The sequence below is a fragment of the Neovison vison genome, chromosome 6, assembly GCF_020171115.1.
Source record: "Neovison vison isolate M4711 chromosome 6, ASM_NN_V1, whole genome shotgun sequence".
In the NCBI taxonomy this organism is placed as follows: Eukaryota; Metazoa; Chordata; class Mammalia; order Carnivora; family Mustelidae; genus Neogale; species Neogale vison.
Window position 1 is genome coordinate 86,309,691 of NC_058096.1, and position 20,637 is coordinate 86,330,327.

The 20,637-nt window shown below is 39.4% G+C and overlaps 1 long non-coding RNA gene across 1 annotated transcript; it reads left to right on the top strand.

Annotated features, from left to right (window-relative positions):
- The first annotated feature begins 89 nt into the window (after positions 1-89).
- On the top strand, positions 90-3,942 carry LOC122910462. The gene is made up of 3 exons (XR_006385225.1): positions 90-544; positions 2,411-2,483; positions 3,732-3,942. It is a non-coding gene; the product is annotated as an uncharacterized LOC122910462 (long non-coding RNA).
- Positions 3,943-20,637: the final 16,695 nt, after the last annotated feature.

A 20,637-nucleotide genomic window follows, 5' to 3' on the forward strand; every position in this document is an offset into this window, starting at 1 on the left:
GGCGCGCGCAGACCACGCGCGGAGGCCCGGAGCCCCTCGCTCGCTCGCACGCAGGCGCAGGCCCCGAGCCCCGGCGAGCGCTGCCCTGCTTGGCCCGCGGCCGTGCGCACTCTCCCGGGCGCGCCCTGTGGCTCCTCGCCATCACTTTGCGTTCCGAGGACGGTAGGCGTTTTCCATTTGCAGCGGGCCGAGGTTGGGCAACTTAGTGACGGACCTCCGGCAAGGATTTTGCCTTGTTTACTAGCGGCGTAAGTGCTCGGCCTCCGGGCAGTCCTGGAGGGATTTACTTGTTAGAGCGCGCAAAGAGCTGCTAAGGACAGAAGAAACTTCGGGAAGTTCGTATCTCAGAAGAAATGTGCGTTCTTCTTAGAATCGATGGAGAGTGAAGGAGGGGGTGGAAACGTCAGGTTACAATGGTTTGGTGTAAGAACAGGAGTCCCAGGAAGTTGCTTGCTTTCGGGAATTCATCTCGAAGCTCTTCTTTGGTCTGGAGAATTCAGAGAGAGTCTGTCCTACCCACAGTCGTCACTATCTGGAAGAAGCGGTGAGGCTTTTAGGCATGCGAGCTGGGTGTTGCTGTATGGGTTCTTCTGGTCGTGCAGGTCTTTGGGTGGAGGTGGTTGAATTAATCCAGAAATAATGTTTCCTCTGCTCTCGGCACCGCTGGCATAGTGCCCAATGAAAATAGTTCCCCATTGAGGCCTCTTGGCTTTGGGATTGTCAACAGCTTGGTTCCAGCATCACCACGTGGAAAGTTGAAAGAATAATTCAGGGAGCACCCAAGAACTTAACTCCAGGGTAGAATAAATGTTAACATTTGCCATAATTGCTTTTCATGTCTCCTAAATATTTCAGCCTGCGTTTCCTAAGAATAAAGACAGACATCCTTCTGTGCAACTACATCAGAAAATCACATCTAAAGGGCACCTGGGTGACTCAGTGGATTAAGCCTCTGCCTTCGGCTCAGGTGATGCTCTCAGGGGCCTGGATGAGCCCCATATCGTGCGCTCTGCTCAGCGGGGGGCCTGCTGCGCCCCCCCTCCCCCCGCCTTTCTGCCTACTTGTGATCTTTGTCTGCCAAGTAAATAAATAAATAAAATCTTGTTTTTAAAAATGAAAATCTCTTTTTAAAAAAATCGCATCTAAGAAACTTAGTAATGTGATAATTTAACCTGATCTCTAGCCCGTACGCAAATTTCTCTGATTGTCAAAAGATGTTTTATATATTGGTTTTGTAAAAGGATAGTCCAATGAAGATTCATGCATTGCATTTGTTATGCTCCTCTCTTTTAATGCAGAACAACCTCCCCCCACATTTTTGTTTTCATGGCAGTAACTTTTTGGAGAGTCTAGGACAGTTACCAGGCAGAGGTTTCTGCTCTCTCCATTTGTTTGACCTTTTATTCCTTCTGATATCATTCAACCTCTTCTCTAGCTTCCCTATTTACTGTAAAGTAGAAGAAAGATCAGGAGGTTTGGTTAGATGTCAAGAATCTTTCGGACTTTAAGAGGTGCTCTTCATATTGTTTCCCATCCAGAAGAACATAGTATTAAATATTAAACACGTAATATTAACCTTTAAATATATAATATTAGGTTGCTCCAGTATTAATAACTGAAATCTGAATTGTCCTCCGGATTTCTTCATATAGTCCATTATAAAGTCCACTTTCCCATTTGTGGTTAATAGATAATCTAGACAGTGGAGACTTTGGAACTCCTTGTAAGAGAATACCTTAGATTCCTGTGAGGAGAACACAGGTTAAAAATCCATTGACCTGGATGGGTAGGGTAATCATCTGGTTCATTCTGGTACCTCCTATTGCAGGTCACCTTGTAATAGATGCTTCAGTGAATTAAATTCTAGCTTTATTCAAAGAACAGCAAAACTCTGGTCTCTTCAGAGTTTGGGCCACTTTAGAGTTCTTGTGGTTAATTCTGTAAAAGCAGTGGGGTTTTCTACAAGTCTTGTGATGCATGTTTTAAGATGATTTTATAAGATCCAGGAGTGTCCTATGTTTACCTGGGCATACCTGATGTATACTACCAGCTCTGTTCTAGTAGCAGGAACTAATCAGGAGTATGTAATGCTGTGTGTTATTTCTGCCTGTGGTCTTCTGGTCTCTGGCTCATATAAGTATCTATGGATGTAAGCTCATCCGTTTTAAGCTTATAAGCTGTGCTGGGCAAGAGTTATGCCAAGTTTACTCTATATAACAATGGCTGCCTCAACTTCCACAAGGGAACTCTCAAAGGGCATCATCTAGTGCACAAATGGAGAGTTCTAAACAGCCCATATCCCCACTTCTCAAAAGAGGACAATTTTTAGTAAGCTGGTCTGAGTCACCGGGTTGTATCAGTGAACTTTCATTTGCATCGGCTAATTATCATCTTCTGTTGCCCCTAACAGTTGATCTGAATTTCATCAGAGTCCGCGTACTGAAAGCCCTAAGACCAGAAGCTGCTAAGCAGAAGTGAGCCCTGTAAGTGATGTAGCGTCATTTTTGTCACATTCTATTGGTCAGAAGCAAGTGTCGGACTATTCAGGATTCAAATGGAGGAGATCAGACAAGGCATGATCACCAGGAGATGAGGCCTACTGTGGGAGAGGAGGGGAAATATTTGGAAGGGAGCTACTACACTGCTCTATGCCAAATGCAAATTTAGATGTGTACTATTGATCATATTAGTCCTTTGTTCAAAATCGAGTGGGTCTGGGTCATCTGTTGACTTTGAGCCTAGTCATAACTGCCCATACCCAATTGTGACCCACACATTTGCATCGACTGTAAATAGGCCCACCATTTCTTTGTGTTTACAGATTCCTTGGTCCACCTGCTACTGCTTCCTTATCATACTGCTGCTTCCCTTTGTCTGCAAAAGGGAAAGGATAGAGGAGTGAAACATGCATTTAAAAATCATTTGTAATCATTTGAAGGCTCTTTGAAAATAATATAGGTGAATATAGGAGTTAAAATTGGTGTACAGGGGCTCCTGGGTGGCTTAGTGGGTTAAAAAGCCTCTGCCTTCAGCTCAGGTCATGATTTCAGGGTCCTAGGATGGAGCCCCGCATTGGGCTCTCTGCTCAGCAGTGAGCCTGCTTCCCTCCGCCCTGTCTGCCTCTCTACTTGTAATCGCTGTCTGTCAAATAAATAAATAAAATCTTAAAAATAAATAAATAAATAAATAAATAAAATGGGTGTGCAAAGAAACTACATTTAGACAGTAGTAGTGGAAATGAATATTCAGATCTAAATCATTGTTGTGATTCTTTTCCTGGTTACAGCCCTGGCGGGTGGCTGTGCACCCTTTGCAAAGGGTAAAGTGATTACTGCTAGCTAATCCTTTGTCACAGCCATTCTTCACCCCACCTTGGCTAACAGTTTGCCTCACTAAGCAAAGGAAGTCCGTTGATAACAAAACTAGGCAGGCTCCATTGCAGATAGGTTAATCTAGGGGAGGAAAAGACCTCTGTATCTGGAAGGATGCTGTAGGACATTGATAATATATCTTACAAATTTTGTGTTTTTATTTTAGAAAAGTTACAGTTTAATACGTGTTTGTTTTTTTTTTTTTAAAGTAATCTCTACACCCAATGAGGGGCTCGAACTCATAACCCCTAGATCAAGAGTCACAGGCTTGCTCACTGAGCCAGCCAGGAGCCCTCCAATACTTGTTTTAAAAATGTTTGTAATGCCCCATGAATAACTAGTATGTATGTGTGCTTGTAGCTGCCAGAATCCTCCTAGAATGCGAAACAGAGCCGTGGACAGCCAGACTGGGATAAGAAATCCACCTAAATTAAACAAGTGAGAAGAAAAGGTCCAAAACCTTTAAGAGATTATTTCCTTTGAGGCAGTTTCTTTGTTCATTGTGTAGCATTTAGAAGCTTGTGATTCAGTTATCGACTGCAGTAGAATTAACTTTCCCACATATTAAAAATACATGTTTGAGTGGTGCCTGGATGGCTCAGTGGGTGAAAGCCTCTGCCTTCGGCTCAGGTCATGATCCCAGGGTCCTGGGATCAAGCCCCGCATTGGGCTCTCTGCTCAGCAGGGAGCCTGCTTCCCTCCCTCTCTCTCTCTCTGCCTGCCTGTCTGCTACTTGTGATCTATGTCTGTCAAATAAAGAATAAAATCTTTTAAAAAAAAATACACGTTTGATATTTCTCATGATTCTGAGAGTTGGTTGGTTGGTTCCTTTGTGGTTTTGTTTGGGCTTACATAGTTATGTTCAGCTGTAGCAGGGATCAGCAAAATTTTCTATAAAGGGCCGGATAATGCATATTTAAGGCTTTGTCTGTGTTACCTATTATTCTATTACCTATTTATTTCATTTTTTTTTTTAATAAACCTTTGAAAAGCAAAAGCTGTTCTTAGCTCAAGGGCCCAACATAAAACAGGCTGAGGGCCAGATTTGCCCCGTTGTTTTCCAAATGCTGAACTGGAGAGTCAGCTGAGCTGAAGGTCCAAAGTAGTCTCACATGTCTGGCCGCCGGTGATGCTATCCACGGAGGGCCACAAGTCTTCTCCTGAAGGAAGAAGGAGACCTCCTTCTCCAGGAGGAATCTCTCGTAGGAGGATGTGGCCTGTCATCCTTCAGAGGCTACATTGTCCGTTTGTGGGCAGCATCTATGCAGGTGGAGGGTGTCAGACTTGTTAAAGCATAGCCTGGGGAATCAACAAGGTCACCTATGTCACATTCTGTGGATCAGAGGAAATCCAGAGGCCACCATGCATTCAAGGGCTTGGCAAATAGTCTCTCACTCTCTATGGGAGTTGCTGCAGATACTGTGGCTGCAGCTAGCTGAACTAAATGGCACATTTCCACTGTGTGCCCCACCCAGGAAGATCAAGGGTGGATGATGACCTTGACATTAGACAGGCTCTGAGAGCCTTATTCGGATCATTTCAGATTGAGTCATAAAACTTCAAATTTATGATCTCTGATGGGAGCTTATTGTCTTCCTGTATCCTGACTCCTGCGTTTCCTATAAGCTAGCAGAAAGGTTGAGAGATTTGATTAGATGGAAAGAATCCCTCACACTTTATGATGCCATTATATTTACCATCCTGTTTCTGATTCTATGTGCACTGACTCACTTTCCTCACTACTTGTTTAGAAGTGCCTCTGCCTTGAGATTATCCACTGCCTGGGAGAAGAGATTATACCTGCCCACTGTGATATATCTTCCACAGATACGTATTGAATTTAACTGAATAGTTTTCTGAAGCTTAAAGTCTGATTATTTGCTTACTTCACAAAAGAAAAACAAATTTAAGAATCCCAGTACTACCTATACATTTTAGAAGAATAGCATGCATCAAAGAATTGTATTTCATACCCAGATCCTGTCTAACCAATCAGAAGGTTAAACTTCCTAGATGTTTTCCAAACACCTAGTCAAGAGTTAGGAAGCAGTCTGCTTAATGATAAGTTTGAACTAGAAATCACCTTTAAAGACTTACTACATTTTAACTTTAAATGTGTCTGCAGGTGAAAATCGAAACATAATAACAGTTTGTAATATATGCTGGGTATGTTCCAAGGCAGAAGTGATTCCAGAGAGGGTTTCTAATCTACAGTAAATGCTGCTACTAATTGCTCGGTTGAATTTCTTAATATATATTTTCTCCCAAATCTCATTGAAACTCTGTCTTCTTCTATTTGATGGAAAGCTCTGACAATTTATTATGTTTAGAAGCAGCTGGGGTGGCTTTCTAATTGATGATTTGTTATCTTATATTTCTTACTTGACTGTCCACATTTTTCATTCTCCTCAGCATTTCCTCCAGTGTCTCCTGTCTTACTGAACTAGATGGATGGTGCTGCTTTTGTGCAAAGGCAGGCAGTATTTCAGTCTCTCCTCTGTGTCCTTCCATCAGACTGTGAATACGTGCAGGGCTGATACTAGATGACATGTCTTATGACTTGAGCATTAACAAAGTGTATTCACATATACTGTATCACCTGATTGTTAATGCATCAGTCCCGTGCGATGGATGCTATCACTGTCTTCATTTGTCAGGTGAGGAAACCAGTGGACAGATGTCCCAGAATACCTCAAATTTAACATGTCCAAGTCAACCTTATAAAATCTTTTTATTCTCCGGATACCTGATTTGGTTAAAAGCAGCCCCATTTATCAGTCACCCAAATTTGACCTTCAATTCTTTCATTTTCTCCCTAAATTCCACAGGTCCAGTCAGTCACCAAGATCCTGTGGATCCTCCCTCTCTCTCTCTCTCTCTCTCTCTCTCTCTCAGACCACGGCCCTTCTGATCCATCACCTGCTCCCTAGAAAGCTTTATCTCACACCTGGGTTTATGTCTGAGCTCTCTATCTGCTCGCCTGACTTCTGGGTTGCCTGTCTGGTCTTTCACGTTGAGCAGTCTTCCTCAAACCCAAATCTTTTCAAGCACTCTTGTTTTAAATTGGTCAGTGGTTCCCTGCAGGGTATAGTCCAAAGGGCTATAAAGCTCTTCACAATCTCTCTCAGCCTACAAGTTTCTCCTGTTCTGGTTCCTACTGTGGGTACGTGTTCATACACTTGTCTTTGCACCCACTGTACCCGCAGAATGTAGTTTCACTCTCTGAATCCCTCCACCCTGGAAACTCACCTACATACCTCACCCAAGGTCCACGCTTTCTGTAGTAGTATTTCTCAAACTTGAATATGCGTGAGAATTGCCAGGGGTGTGGGTGGGGGGCATTGGTGTCTTGTTACAAGCAGATTCTGATTCAGTAAGTCCCTGGATGGAGTATGAAATTCTGCACTTTATTTTTTTTTAAGATTTTTATTTATTTATTGGACAGAGAGAGAGATCACAAGTAGGCAGAGAGGCAAGCAGAGAGAGAGGAGGAAGCAGGCTCCTCGCTGAGCAGAGAGGGCCTGATGTACGGCTCGATCCCAGCACCCTGGGATCACGACCTGAGCCGAAGGCAGAGGCTTAACCCACTGAGCCACCCAGGCGCCCCGAAATTCTGCACTTTAACAGACTGATTGGTGATAGGATACTGCTAGTGTGTGGGCCACACCTCAAGGAGAAGAATCTAGATCTGCAATGTCCAATAGAACTTTCTGTAAAAATAAACATGCTGTCTGTTTTTTAATACTGTGGGCACTAATCACTTGTACCTATTGAGCACTTGAAATGTAGCTAATGAGATTGAAGAATTGCACTTTTAAATTTTACTTAATTTTAAGTAGACACATGTAGCTAAGTGGCCACCATGTTGAACACTGCAAATCTATACAAATCCCTTTTCATTCTTCAGAACTCATTTCAAACACGGCTCAACCTCCAACCAGCTATATAATTTGTGGAGCCCAGTGCAAAATGAAAATGCAGGGACCCTTGTTAAATTATTAAGAAATTCAGGATAGCAACAGCAGAGCATTAAACAAAGCACACTTCTAAGTGCATGAAATTCCATGACCACGAAGACTGCCCTGTAAGACCAGGAGAAAAACTAACAAAAGATATGAAGAGGAAATTCACTGAAGAGGAAATCTGCATGGTCAATAAGTGAAAAGATGCACATTTTCATAGGAACCAAGGAAATGCAAATTAAAGGCACAATGAGATATACTTTCATACCCCCCAGAAATTTTAAAGTCTAGTAATACCCTGTTGTCAGTATATCATCACTGCTGGTGAAGGTATTATGTATCACTTCTCTAGCAAGTTGTACCACCTCTCTAGCAAGACTGAAGATGTACCTGTCCTGTAAACCAGCAACTGCACTCAGGTGTCTTCCCTGGAGAAACTCTTGCACATGTGAACAAGAAGACATCTGCAAGAATGTTTATGACAGAGGTCTTATACTGAGAGGAATTTAAAACAAACTGAAGGGCGCCTGGGTGGCTCAGTGAGTTAAGCCGCTGCCTTCAGCTCAGGTCATGATCTCAGGTCCTGGGATCAAGTCCCGCATCGGGCTCTCTGCTCAGCAGGGAGCCTGCTTCCTCCTCTCTCTCTGCCTCCCTCTCTGCCTACTTGTGATCTCTCTCTGTCAAATAAATAAAAAAAAATAAAATAAAAATAAAACAAACTGAAAATAAACAAATGGGAGTCTGATAAATAAATGCAGTATTTTCTTAAGAAGAATTTTATGTAACAGTAGAAATGAATGGATTAGAACTATATTTCTGTTCTTGGATAGATTTCAAAAATATAATATTGATCAAAGAAAGCAAGTTCAAGAAAGGTGTTATTTATGAATATATTTTATAGACGTGAAAGCCATAGCTCTATATTGTTTGTCAATACACATATATGGTAAACATATATAACCAAAGCACAAAAGTGATAAATGCCAAAATCAGCTCAGCGATTACTTCTGGGGATGGGATAAAGAGACAGAGACCAGGGTGCCCAGGGTGCTTCACTGGATCCACAATGATTTGTTTCTTAAAAAATAATGTTTTGGCTGAGACAGACACACACACAGAGGAAATAATGCAAGTACTAGAAAAGAATAACGGATGAATTACTTTTTCAGAGAAGGAAAATTCTGGGGGTGCCTGGGTGGCTCAGTGGGTTAAAGCCTCTGCCTTCAGCTCAGGTCATGATCCCAGGGTCCTGGGATCAAGCCCCGCATCAAGCCCTGCATTGGGCTCTCTGCAGAGCCTGCTTCCGCCTGCCTCTCTGCCTACTTGTGATCTCTGTCTGTCAAATAAATAAATAAATAAATAATATTTTAAAAAGGAGAGAGAAGGAAAATTCTGCATAATGTGACTCAAAATTGAGCAATAAAAGATTCACAAATGTATCTATAAACAATTTAAAAAACTTTCATTAGAAAAAACTTCTAAGAAAAGTAGAAAAAATTGACAACTTGGAGAAAATATTTGTGTTGTATATGATTAAAGGGCTACTATTTTTTCTCAGTATTTTCATTATGAACATTGTCAAACAGCAAATTTGAAAAATTATGCAGGGAACACCTATATATGCACTCATTTTTTATGTGTTTTGAAGTAACTGTAAACATCATTATACTGCTTTTTAAGTACTTCTTCATGTTTATCATTAATCAGAGTTAAATATTTGTTTACAGATGTCTTCAAATATAAAATTTAAATGCAATGAATACACAAAACTTAAGTGTGCATTTATTGATTTTTGACATGCATACACCTGTGTAACTCAAACCCCTATCCACAGATAATAGTAGTAATATATAAAGAGCTCGTAAAAATTGAGAAGACAAATACCAACACAATAAAAAAAAATGAGTATAAGATATGAACAGACAATTTCACCAAAAAAAGAAATACAAATAGCCTCTAAATGTATGAAAAGATGCTCAATCTGTCTATAATAAGGGAAATATTTAACAATTAATAATCAGAAAAGGAAATTAAGAACACAACTCTATTTACAGCAGCATCAAAAAGAATAAAATGCTTAGGAATTAACCAAGGAGGTAAAAGACTCATACGTTGGAAACTATAAAACATTGCTCAAAGAAATGAAGGAAGACATGAATAAATGAAAAGATATTCTGGGGATGCCTGGGTGGCTCAGCCAGTTAAGCATCCCATCTTGGTTTTGGCCAGGCCACGATCTCAGGGTCCTAAGATCAAGCCCCACATGAGACTCTGCACTCAGCACTGGATCTGCTTGTCCCTCTCCACTCCCTCCCTGCTCTCTCCCTCCCCACCACAGTCTCTCATAAATAAATAAAATCTTAAAAAAAAAAAAAGATATTCTGTATTCATGGACTGAAAGGCTTAATAGTGGTAAAATGTCAGTATTACCTGAAGTGATCTACAGATTCAGTGCAATCCCTCTTAGAATTCAATAGCACTTTTTTTGCAGAAATAGAAAAATCCATTTTAAAATTTGTCAGAATCTCAGGGGACCCCTAAATAACCAAAATAATCTTGAAAAAAAAAAAAAGTTGTAGGTCTCATTTCCTGATTTAAATACTTATTTCAAAGCTATAGCTAATCAAAACAGTGTGGTATTGGCAGTAAGACCAAAGGGATAGAATAGAGACCCCGGAAATAATCTGTCGTATATATGTTTGAATGACTTCAACAAGGGTGCCAATATCATTCATGGTGAAAGTACAGTCTTTTCAACAGATGGTGCTCGGAAAACTGGATATCCATGTCGAAAAGAATGAAGTTGGACTGTGCCCTAACAACATATACAAAAGTTAACTAAAAATGGATCAGATATTTACACATAGAAGCTAAAACCATAAAAGTCATTGGAGAAAAGGTAGAGGAAAATCTTCATGACACTGGAGTCTTCTCACTTGCTTGTGGAAAGGCAAAATGTATAAGCACCATGGGGGGAGGGTGGAATTTGGCAATGTTACCTTTGACCCAACAATCTCACTTCTAGGAATGTCTCCCAAAGATATACTTGGGAAAGATATGAAATTACAGGCCCAAACCTATAAAACTGTAAACCACCCAAATGTCCAGTGACAGGGAACTGGTTTAATAAACTTGGTGCATCTAAGCAGTGGAGAACTATGCAGCTGTAGAAAGGAATGAGAAATATCTTGATATATTGGTATGGAACAATCTCCAGGCTACACTGTTAAGTGAAATAAAGCAAAATGCAAGAGTTTTTTTTATAGTACACTACTTTTTGTATGAGAAATGGTGAGAAAATATTGGTACAGTGAGAAAACCCTTGTTTGTATTTTTCACAAAGTAACAATGAAACAATACTTCAAAAACTAATAAAAATGGTTTCCTATATTGGGAGAGAGAGTGCAGGATAAAAGGAGAAAGAGAAGAAAAAGTTCTTCTGTTGGTGCATCTTGTTATATAGTTTTGGCTTCTTATGCATATAAGTGGTTCCTATAATTAGAAAATGGGAAAAATAAACCCCTAAAATTGAAGACAAATGGAAACAAATGAACATAACCATATATCAATTTGGTACCGTAGCTATGTAGATAAAATAATTACTTCATTTTAAAATACAATATACCCCTCATAGGATGTATTCTAAAGAAAAAAGAACTGTGAAGAAATTTTACACTGCATTTAGTTGTCTTATCTGTAGTAAAAATAGTGATGACATAGGAGAAAAAGACAGATAAACAATTGTGTTAATACCATTGGAATTTGAGATTTTCACTGCAAAAGAGAAGTATAAAATTTCAAAAGTTAAGTAAAATCAGTAATGATTGCAATGAATTGAAATGTCATATGTATATAAATCTGTTCATGACGATGCTTTAAAGAACACATTGGTTACCATTGGAGTTTGCCAGATTACTAAGTAATGTTATTTAAACATTAATGAATGAGGGGGTAGTCAAGTATTCTGCCTTTCCTGTATAAATGGAATAATTGATGAGAAAGAGTTCTTTTTAGGTGAGGAAGGGTTTTTGTTTTTTTGTGTGTTTTTTTTTAAATTTCATTTATTTATTTGACAGAGAGAGATCACAAGTAGGCAGAGAGGCAGGCAGAGAGAAGAAGGCAGAGAGAGAGGAAGGGAAGCAGGCTCCCCGCTGAGCAGAGAGCCCGACGAGGGGCTCGATCCCAGGACCCTGAAATCATGACTTGAGCAGAACCCACTGAGCCACCCAGGTGCCCCTTTGTTTTTTGTTTTTTTTTTTTAAGATTTTACTTTTAGTAATTTCTACACCAAATGTGGGGCCTGCACTAATACCCCAAGATCAAGAGTCATGCATTCCACCCACTGAGCCTGCCAGGTGCCCTGAGGAAAAGGTTTTTTTTTTTTTTAAGATTTTATTTATTTATTTGACAGAGAGAGATCACAAGTAGATGGAGAGGCAGGGGGAGAGAGAGAGAGAGAGAGGGAAGCAGGCTCCCCGCTGAGCAGAGAGCCCGACGAGGGGCTCGATCCCAGGACCCCGAGATCATGACCTGAGCCGAAGGCAGCGGCTTAACCCACTGAGCCACCTAGGCACCCCAAGGAAAAGTTTTTTGTAGATGAGTGCCAGCTAATGAATAAGGAAACAATTTTGCATCCTCTAGTGATGTAAAGGCTATCTGGGTAACATCATTGACATATTAGGTAAAATGTTGATAGGTAACTTTACAATAGAGAAAACTGGCTATACCACTAGAACCCAATGATCACTTTTAGTAATAATAAAGCTAGGACAAAAATGTGTACTTTGTGGTGTGATGTAATTGGAAGTACACAACCATTTGATGTAATTGGAGTACATTATTAATTCACAAATCAGTTAAGTATTCTTGCATAAAAAATCTAATTAGGCTTCTAACTCATCTTATAGGAAATATGGGGGACAGAGGCATAATTAGAGCAGTGATAGGAGAAACATCAATAGCTTAAAATAATTTTATTAGTGGGGCACCTGGGTGGCTCAGTGGGTTAAAGCCTTTGCCTTCGACTCAGGTCATGATCCCAGGGTCCTGGGATCGAGCCCCGCATCAGGCTCTCTGCTTCGAGCCTGCTTCCTCCTCTCTCTCTGCCTACTTGTGATCTGTCAGATAAATAAATAAAATCCTTAAAAAAATTGTATTAGTAAAAGTACAGGAAAATGGAAATAAATGAACTAAACTTTCAATTCCAAGCCTAGAGAGTGAAGAGTAAAAGAACCAAAGAAAGCAGGAAAAATAAAATAATAAAGATTAAAAGGCAGAAATTAATTATTGGAAAAGAAAAAAATTACAGAACTAATAAATAAATCTTTGGGAAAAGGAAACAAAATAGTTCTAGGCAAAAATTAAATAGACATACTACCAGCTAACCTAATCAGGAGAGGAAACAGCGAAAATACACAAAACAAGAAATGACAAGGAAGACCTAAGCTTTGCAATGGTAGAAATTTTTTAAAGTTGGAGACTACTTTGTACAACTTTGTGCAAATGCCAGAGACTACTTTGTACAACTTTGTGCAAATGCCCTTTAAAATCTAGTTGAAATAAATAATTTACTAGGAAATTTAAATTTCCAAAATTGTCCCTAGTAGAGATAAAAGTTTAAACAAATCAGTTTTCATGGCGGGGATAGAGAACAATCTATGCAGTAGAAATCTCTGTAAATCATCATGGAGTGTTTTCAAGGAATATTGTTTAAAAAAAAAAAGCAAGTTGTGGAAGAGTATATATAATAATATAATACAAACATTTTTATAGGAATGGGAGAAATAAGATGACATAGATATTTGCATATTATTATTTTTTTAGAGCGCACACCAATGAGGATGGGGGGTGGAATGGGAGGGAAAAGGGAGAGGGAGAGTCCCAAGCAGCGGGGCCCAACATGGGGCTCAATCTTATGATCCTGAGATCATGACTTGAACCAAAATCAACGTTGGACACTTAACCCACTGAGCCACCCACGTGCCACTGTATTTGCATCTTATTTTAAAAAGAAATATAAGGATAAACCAGAAACAAATAAAAATGTTGAAATAGTATGACTTCTCTGAACTTACTTCTTTATGTAGTTTTCACTTTTGAACCATGTAAATGTTCTGCATATTAAATCAATAAAGATTTTAAAACAAACCCTAATGTTGAACACTGCTACAAATTAACCTCACTAATTAAACTATTGCATTGGTAACATAATCACTCAGAAAAATAAAATTAATTCCGTTTAAGTACAGTACTTCCTTAACAGAATAATGACATTTTCTTCATAGGTCTGGTTTTTAGAATGCTATCAGTAAAGAAATTCTGAAGTTATTTTGTACATGTTAAGAAAATTGTTGGAAACCAGGAGATCTTTTTTCACTATGGGAGAAGGGAGATTCCAACTGGAAAAGGAGGAGATTAAGAAGAATCAGGGTGTGTGTGTGTGTGTGTGTTTAATTAGATTTAATTGAATTGGAATATCAGTATTAGCTCATGCTTCTTTAAAAGTGTTTATTTCCTAGCTCTGTCTCCTGAAGAAGCCTTGAAGCAATAATGTTCCAGTAATACTGGGCATACCTCGTGCACAGTTTCTAAAGGAACCCAGATTCTTTGAGGAAATGGCTGATTTTATGTCTGGGATACAGGAAATACAGAGTAAGTTGAAAACATCTTGTGTGAAAAACTGAGAAATTACTAAAGATTAATGGGGACATGTCAAAAAGATACAGGAATTAGCTTAAAGATTTTCCTGCTGCCCAAATTTATGATACATTGAACATCAAAAAGAGCAATGATGATAATAGCTTATACCATCTTGAGTCAGAAAAGAACACATTTGTCCATAGTGACACTCAAAACAAAGGTGGTGGTGGAGATGAGCTATCTTCTTTCAAAGGCTGCCAGCTAATAAATGTGAAAAAATTTACAGAATTAGGAAAATCACCATTTGCAACCACTATTGTTATCATTCAGGCAAGGATCATCAACGGATGCTGAAATTATTGGATGGAAGATTTTTGAGGATTATTGGGCAATGGGATATTCACACATTATCATGTATCACCCCACAGATTGCAATATGGTACACACACACACACACACACACACACACACACACACAAACAGTGTATTGACATTGTACCCTAATCTTTATAAGCTTTCAGTAGCCAACAAAAGGGCTACTGAAACAGTGATCTTCAATGGAAGAGGAGTCTTTGTGTGTGTTGTTTTGGAACGTTCCTCACTTCTAGAGACACAAAAGTATTGCCTGAGGGAAACTGAGGCCACCAGAATGGAGATGTTTAGATTGAGAAGCTAAGCCAAATATTTTATTTTGCAATGAAAAACTGATGTGTCTTGCCAAAGACTGGTATTTTAGCAAAGCAAGACCAGGCAGACTTGTGTCTTCCACAGGAGGGTTTTGGATTTAGATTTTACTCTGTTTGGTTTTTATTGCTGGAGATGTGTAGATATGTGTCTTCTTTGTGGAGTAACACAGAGAATTAGGAGCAGAACCTGAAAGCTGTAGGAGAGATAGTCATACCTGATCTATCTCTGGGACTTTGAAGAGATGACTTGGACTTAGTCCAGTTTAGCAGAGTGGATTGTGGATATGCTCACTGAGATTCCATAACTCAGAATGTCCTGATGTTGGCTGCCACTGGGTCATAATTATCCTGAGGGGTAAGAGTGGGGTGGAGCTTAGAATAACCAAAGCCCTGTTTGGGTGGTGATTCTTTTGAAGGGAAACAATTCTATTGGAGATCATCCACTTGACTAGTAATTATAAATTACTGGGTTGCAAAATTTAAGGATGGAGGAGGTACAGAAACTAGAGAAGAAGAACTTTTTTCTCTTTTGAGTTCTTGCTGGGAGTATGATGTGGATCTTGAGACATCAAGATAAATGTGGGCCAAACGGAGAGGCAGTCAAGGCAGGGTCCCACTGGGGAGGGCATCTTTGACAGAAACCATTTCTAAGAGCAGTAAGGAGTGACTGCCTATACTAAGTTTCCCTTGCCAACTTAGCTCTGGTGGGGGGATTAAGGAAGGGCTTGTTCTAGCCAGGGCTCTGTGGTAAAGGGCAAACTGCTGCCTCTCCCTTGTTACGGCAAAGGGGTGATAATGAGGATGTCCCAAGTTAGCAAAAATACATATATAGTTTCCAAAGGGCTTAACTTCTGTATAAATCAATTAATAAGAGTGTATATCCATTATTAATTGGTTCTGTCTTTTCCTTATAGTAAATTCACAGTCTCCTATCAATAAGAGAAATTCCAATGATTTTGAAAAATTCATATTTTTTCATTAGTTTGCCAACGGCAGATCTTGGGCCTCCATAGTTGCATGAGATGAGTCCTTATGATAAATCTCTGTCTCTATCATTATGAGTATATAGATAGGTAGGTAGATAGATACACATTTATTGGTTCCATTTCTCTGGAGATCCCAGACTAATACACTAGATAATGAATATAGTCTTTCTTTCATAAAATACTTGGTTAGGGAGAGCTTTAACTGTCATACATTTACATCTGCCTCATCTTTTAACTGCTGTATGATATCCCTTGTTCTATGGTATATTTAGCCATTTCCTTTTTGATAGGTACATAAGTTCTCTCTGGGCACTATTCTCAGAATAATGGCAAACAACATTTTGGCAAAGTAGGTTGCTTCCATTATGGATTGAGAATTGCTGAGCCAGTCGTGGCCATAGAGTGAAACACAGATGAGAGGAAAATGGAAATATCTTCCACAGTGAGGATTTGCTCTCCCTGTATCACAGACCTTAAGACAATGGCTCCCGTTCATGGCTTTGTGACCTTATTTTGCCAAGTCAGGATATTTTTTAAAAAGCAAAAACAAAACAAAACAGAGAACTTTCTGTTACCATCATTTTCAAAAACAGGCTGTTTTAGGGGTGCTTGGGTGGCTCAGCTGGTTGAACATCTGGATCTTGATTTTGGCTCAGGTCATGATCTCAGGGTCATGAGACTCGAGCCCTGAGTCAGGCTCCATGCTCAGCATGAAGTCCACTTGAGACTCTCTCTCCCTGCGCCCTTCCTCCCCCCTCTAAAATAAGTAAATAAATCTTAAAAAAATGAACAAACAAGCAAACAAACAAAAACTCAGGCTATTTTAACATAAAAGCACAGAGACAACCTCGGTTTAATAAATGGTCAAATTGAATAAATTCTATTTTATTCAAAATGCACTGCACTGTCTTTCTTCTTTGTAGTCAGCAGGTAAATACGTTCTCATTCTCCTGTTTCGGTCTCCATATACATACATTAATATTATTCTGACTTCTACATTAACAAAGTATTTGGGAGATAAGTAAAGTGAGAGAGCTCCTGCCTTCTGACAAAGGGAGAGATCACAACCTAAGAAAAGATGAAGGATGCTTCCTTGGACTCTGACCTAGGAAGAGTTTAGGATGCATTGGGGAGAAGACAAACCTGTGTTCTTGAGGTCTCAACAGAAAGGAGCCTGGCATAGAAAGAAGAGTGTGAGGTTGCCGAAGAGATTGAAACCCATTGGGAAAATGCTGTCACCCAGTATGCCCTGCAATGGTACCATAGTTATAGACACCAGAACAAGTTATTTAGAGAATAACATCTGAATCCATTAGGTCATCTTTATGCTGGTTTCTTTAACACATTTCCCTTCTATACCATGAAAAAATTGTGAGAATATAAGGTTCATGTGAAGTGAAAAAATTGATGATTTTCTTTTGAAATAAAATAGCCACTTTTAGTGGTCATAGCAGCTATTCCATCTTCAAAGACAAGGAGAAGAAGAGCGAGGAGAGCTGGCCCAGCAAAAAAGTGAGTGTGAAAAATGAAAGGACGGAGAAGCACCTTCTGTGGTTAGAAAGGCCCTGGAGATGGGGCACCTGGCTCATCGGTAGACCATGCAGTTCTTGCTCTCAGGGTTGTGAGTTTGAGCCCCATGTTGGGCATAGGGATTACTTAAAAATAAAATCTTAAAACAAACAAAGAACAACAACAAAAATGAAAGACAGGTCCTGGTGCGTCAGCTCAGCCAGCGCGGTGGTTCTCACCCGATAATCCCACTTAAGGACCAAGGTCTAGAGTGAGAGGTCAGCTGAAGGTCTGCGACTTAGGGGCAATTCTGCCACTCTCAGGGAAAAACCCTGGACCAGCCAATGGTCTCGCTGATCCTTCGTTGATAAAATCAGGGTAAGAAGATTGCCCTGTGTGGCAAGAGGGTAAGTTTAAAGCCCTGTGAAAATTAGAAAGCGGTATACAAACAAATTAGAGTAGTTACAAAAACCAGAAAGGTGAGGGGGGAGTTGGGATGGGCCAAAGTTAGGTCATGTGGGGACTTCGTGTAAATTAGAAAAAGAACCTTGTTTGGTGGACACGGCATGGTGCGGCTCACAGTTGCATTAGTGGAACCTGGCCTGGGTTGTAGCCTACCATGTTCCCTGAGTTGCATGTGAACTACCTGCAAAACCGCATATGGCAGACCCAGTGGTCAGGGCCTTTTGTTCTGGGCCTCAAGTTCAAAAAATTTAAGGATGACTCCCACTCAGTAGGAATACATGCAAGAGTTCGGGATGATATTCTGAATGATACTCATCTAGCGAACACTGAGGATAAGCAGTCTCAGTTTCAAGCTGCTTGGGCCTCTCTGAGATTTCTGTAGAGCCTAATTATTTAATAACCTTAAAAAAATCCAGTGACATTCAGCTTCAATTAAGGACATTGGTTAAGTAGCTGCATCAGCAATCTTTAGATGTAGGACAAATAAAATCATTGCACATAGACACATGACCAATATATGGCCTTCACCCTTGGACAACATTTCATTTTGCCGTGTTTGAAACCAGCCTCAAAACTGGACACAGTACTTTGTTTCATCTGCCTTCTACCCTCCCCATTAATGACTCATTTTATCTGTTATGCTGGCAATCTTTTCTTCTGTTGAACATATCAAATTCACCCAAAGGATACAAAAACACTGTTTCAAAGGGGCACATGCACCCTGATGTTTATAGCAGCATTATCAACAATAAACAAATTATGGAAAGAGCCCAAATGTCCATCGCTTAATGAATGGATAAAGAAGATGTGTACACACACACACACACACACACATGCTGGACTATTATTTGGCCATCAAAAAGAATGAAGTCTTGCCATTTGCAACAATATTGATGGAGTTAAGCTGTATTACACCCAGTGAAGTAAGTCAGTCAGAGAAAGACAAATATGATATAATTTTGCTCATACGTGGAATTTAGGAAAAAGAAAAAAAATAGGTGAACTTAGGGAAAGGGGGGAAAAGAGAGAGAGAGAGAGGGAAGCAAACCATAAAGGACTCTTAACTACAGAGGACAAACTGAAGGTTGATGGAGGAAGGTGGTTGGGAGATGAGCTAACAGGGTGATGGGTATTACGGAGAGTTCTTTTGATGAGCACTGGGTGTTTTATGTAGGTGATGAATCATTAACTTTTACACCTGAAACCAATTTTACCATTTATGATAACTAACTAGAATTTAAATAGAAACTTCAAATAAACAAACACCCCCCCCCCACACACACACCTAGTTCATCCTACCTCTGGACATTTGCACTTTCTCTTCCTTCTGCCTACAGTGTTTTTCTCCCAGATTTTTGCATGGTTCAGTTCTTTGAGCTCAAATGACCTCTCTCATCAGGGAGGCATTTGAAACAATTAAGTGGCTTCTTAGCTGCACTTTAAAAAAAATTAGCATTTTAACATCTCTGAACCTGAGATGCATTTAACAATTGCTAGTGTCTTATGACTGGGATTAGCCAGGCAGCAGGCATGGCTTAGTTGTCATTGCTTATGCGGACAAATGCAAATTTGGATGTTATTCGTGGTAGGCCTACTGGACATTGACCTCTTCTTCACAATTTAGTCAACAATCAGGGACACTAGACACCTACATATCTAAGAAACTCAAATGATGTTCTAAAGATCAGGAAGATTTTTTCTAAATATTTTATGTTTTAGGTTCACAGTAAAATTGAAAGGGAAGTACGGAGACTTCCCATAGACTCCCTGCCCCCACAGGCGCACAGCCTTCCCCATTACCAGTATCCCTTACCATCACAGTACATTTGCAGGAAGATTCTTTGTGTTTCAAAATGATGAAGAAATGCCAACTTTCCTCACCAAAAATGAGAAAATACAATTCATTCTCTGGAGGGCTTCTCCTATGATAGAAGCCCACCTCAGGTATAACTCTGTAATTGCATTTTTATACAATGTAAATTCATGTATATATTTTAAACTTCAAATTTGCTTTAAAAAATTATGTACCATAGATATTTATGAGTAATATGCATCTTTCCCAAGAAGACTTTATCAAGAGTATGACAGAAAAATTGAGATATTTATCTTCAAAATATTTGCTCTCCAAAGGCTGAGAGGATTTATTATTCTGTTCAACTTAAAAATGAAAAACTAGTAAAACAATAAATAAAAAAAAAAAAACCTCAGTGACAGCTGACAGTAAATATTTTCTACGATCTGCAACTTGTGTTCTTCTGAAAATGAATCTTTCGGGGCACAAGATATCTTACTATTCACTAACCAAAACTTTCAAAGAGCTCTTCTTTCTCAAGTGGAGCCTGTAGCTTAGTTTGTAAAGTATTTACTTCTGAAATATGTATTTTATTTGGTCTATTTTGCTTTTATTAAGTTCAGTAGCTAACCTCTCCATGTCCATTTAAACAAAATATTTCAGAAGCTCATACTACTACCACATTACTGGAGAATCTAAATTTCCTTCTGAAAAAAGTAACAGAACAGTGCTCAGTAAACATATCCCTTTTAAAACTCAGAATTGAGTTTGGGTTTTTGTTTTGTTGTTTTTATTGCTTCTAACCTCCCAGGCAACAATTGTATGTCTCGCAGTCTTGATTTTATTTCAGAAAATAATATTGAAGATGGAGTAGAAAAGATCTCCTAGTTCTTATTCATTCTTCTAGTTTTTGAACCAGTTTTTCTTACTCTTGACTCTTTATAAGCAAATGTCATGTGTGAAATATTTATGCCTAATGTTGATGAGAATAGAAGTATGGATTTCATACCTGCTTTTTCTGTTTGGATCTGTATTTTCCAATAACTGACTCTTCTTTCTCATGCTTAGGCTTTATCCATGCCAAGAGTTGATCACAGTGGGGACACCCCTGTTCTCACAACTTGCCTCCACTCTCTTGACCCCTTTCACATACTCAGAGCACCCGAATCAAAGCTGGGCCAATCAGAGTCCCTTTGAGAGCATTTGGAATGTAGACTAGAAATTCTA